The sequence below is a fragment of the Malania oleifera genome, chromosome 9 (genome assembly GCF_029873635.1).
Source record: "Malania oleifera isolate guangnan ecotype guangnan chromosome 9, ASM2987363v1, whole genome shotgun sequence".
Classification (NCBI taxonomy): Eukaryota; Viridiplantae; Streptophyta; class Magnoliopsida; order Santalales; family Ximeniaceae; genus Malania; species Malania oleifera.
In genome coordinates this window covers 35,264,047-35,267,276 of record NC_080425.1, presented here as the reverse complement: position 1 = coordinate 35,267,276, position 3,230 = coordinate 35,264,047, and positions in this window count along the sequence as shown.

Genomic DNA, 3,230 nt, shown 5'->3' with positions numbered 1-3,230 from the left:
GGAATTGAAAGATCAGTTATAGGAGTTTCTGGATAAAAGATTTATCAGGCCAGTGTGTCACCCTAGGGAGCACCAGCTCTATTCGTGAAGAAGAAAGATGGGACCATGAGATTGTGCATAGATTATGGGGAGATAAACAAATTGACAATCAAGAATAGGTATCCTCTTCCCAGGATTGACAACTTATTTGATCAACTCCAGGGGACCCAGGTCTACTTTAAAATTGACCTGCAATTGGGTTATCATCGGGTGAAAGTTAGAGCAGAGGATATTTCAAAAACAACATTCCGAACCAGATATGGGCATTACGAATTTTTGGTGATGCCATTTGGGTTGACTAATGCACTAGCAGTATTTATAGATTTAATGAATCTGGTGTTCTATCAGTACCTAGATCAGTTTGTTGTGGTTTTCATTGATGATATATTGGTCTACTCAAGAAGTTTTAAGGAGCATGAGCATCATCTGAAGCTGGTGTTGCAGACATTAAGAGAAAGAAAGCTATACACAAAATTCAAGCAATATGAATTCTAGTTAAGAAAGGTTACTTTCCACTAGCATGTGTTCTCTGAGGATGGTATATCGGTTGACCTAAGTAAGATAGAGACAGTGGTGAGTTGGGTAAGGCCAGGAAATGTTTAGGAGGTCAGGAGTTTTCTAGGTTTGGCAGGCTACTACCGATGCTTCGTAGATGGTTTCTCCAGATTATCAGGTCCACTAACATGACTCATGAGAAAAGTTGTGAAGTTTGATTGGACCAATAATTGTAAGCAGAGCTTCCAGGAGTTAAAGCGACGGTTGGTTTCGGCATCAGTACTAGCTATTCCATCAAGGGAGGATAAGTTTGTGATATACAATGATACTTCTTTAAAGGGACTTGGATGTGTGTTAATGTAGCATAGAAGAGTCATTGCCTACGCATCTAGACAACTTAAAGAATATGAGAAGAACTATCTTGTGCATGATTTAAAATTAGCTGCAGTGGTTTATGCTTTAAAATCTAGAGGCATTATCTATATGGTGGGAAATGTGAAATCTTCATGGACCATAAAATCTTAGAGTATTTTTTATCTAGAAAGAGCTGAATATGAGGCAAAGAAGGTGGCTGGAACTCATTAAAGATTATGACTGTACTATTAGTTACCACCCAGGGAAAGCAATTGTGATAGTGATGCTGTGAGCAAGAAATCAGTAGGACTAGCTCTAACAGCTATGGAGGTTCAGCATCTGATCCTAATAGATTTGGAGACACTTGGTGTAGAGTTGGTAGAGAATAATCCTCAAGAATTTATTGCCAGCCTGGTTGTGCAGCCTACGCTATATGAAAAAATTAAAGCCGCTCAGGAAAATGACAGAATTAGTAGAGGTAATAGTCAGTGTACAGGATGGTCAGGGAAAGGATTTCAACATATCAAATGACGGAGCCCTATGGTTCTATACCCGACTATGTGTTCCTGTAGATGCCGAGATCAGGAGAACTATATTGGAGGAGGCTCACAGATCCCTATACACTGTACATCTAGGTAGTACTAAAATGTATTGGGATCTACGAGAATTCTTTTGGTGGAGCGGCAAGAAAAAGGATATCGCTGAATTTGTAAAGCAGTGTTTGACGTGCCAGCAGATAAAGCATGAGCATTAGAGACCCGCAGGGCAGTTGCAACCATTCTTTATTCTAGAGTGGAAATGGGATCACGTCTCTATGAATTTTGTTACTAGGCTACCACTAGTGCGAAAGGGGTAGAATGCTATTTGAGTGATTGTTGATCGTCTGACAAAGATTGCTCACTTCATCCCTATTAAAGTCAGTTATTCCATGGACAGACTAACAGAAATATATATTTAGAAAATAGTTCGCGCCCATGGTGTGTCGGTATCCATAGTCTCAGAATGAGATCCTTGGTTTAGGAGGCTATGAGAACACAGTTAGCATTCTTTTCGACTAATTAAGGAAAGAATCTATACAACTCAGAGCAGGCAGAAGAGCTACGCAGACACTCTCCACCGGGAGTTAGAATTTAATGTGGGGGATCGGGTATTCTTAAAGGTAGCTCCTCTTAGAGGGGTTATGAGGTTTGGGAAGAAGGGCAAGCTGAGCCCTAGGTATATTGGCCCTTTTGAGATACTCGAGAGAGTGGGGCCAGTTGTCTACAGGCTAGCTCTGCCACCAGCTTTGTCTAAAATACATGACATATTCCATGTTGTCATGCTAAGAAAATACATTCCAGACCTATCCCACATAATCATTTATGCAAAAATAGAGCTTAGAGATTCACTAGCCAATGAGGAAGCACTAGTATAGATCTTAGACTGAAAGACACAGGAATTGCGCAAGGAAATTCAGCCGGTGAAAGTTTTGTGGAGAAATCATGCTATAGAAGAAGTTTCATGGGAGCTTAGGGAAGAAATTAGACAAAAGTACCCACACTTATTTAATGAATTAAAGTATTAGTCAGTGTTGTTTAGATAAAGACAAAATTTGTTTAGTGTAGAGTGATACTTATATGGTTGTATTTTAGATTATGGGATAGCTAATGTTTTGGTTTTGGGAGAATTTTCTTTTATGAATATATTTGTAATCTCCCAGGACCTTGAATGTAACCACGGTATTCCTCCGCCACAAGTGAGGGTAATTAATAAAATAAGTAGCCAATTTTCTTCAGAGAATGGTGTATGAAATAGATAGTAAATTTCGAGGACAAAATTTTATAAGGAGGGGAGAATGTAGAGACCTGTAGAATTATGGTAGTTAAATAATAAAAGATAGGAGGAAGTAAAGGAAATTCTAAGAAGATCGGTCGGGTCTTGTCGACGAATGTGGAGCTTTCGTCGATGAGAAGACACCGAGAGGACGGTTTTTAAGACTTGAATTTCATCGACTAGGAGTAAGGGTCTGTTGATGAAACTCCACTTGGACTCGTCAATGAGGTGACATGGCTGGTCGACAAGGCCACGTGTCAAGACACCTATAAATATGCAGAAAATGGGTTTTCAGCGAAGCAAATTCTCCCTCTCATTTTCTCTCTTTAAAATGGGGTTCTCTAACTTCTCTCTAAGTTTTTGACTCCTTTTCTCCTCGGTTCTACGATTAGAAGCTACCATGGTGATCCTGGGGAGATTCTTTACAACATAGCCGGAATGAAATGTCGATTTGAGAAGATTGAGAATCATCCCAAAACTAGGGTGAGTGGATTATTTGAGCATTTTCAGTATTACCCAATTCATTTGAG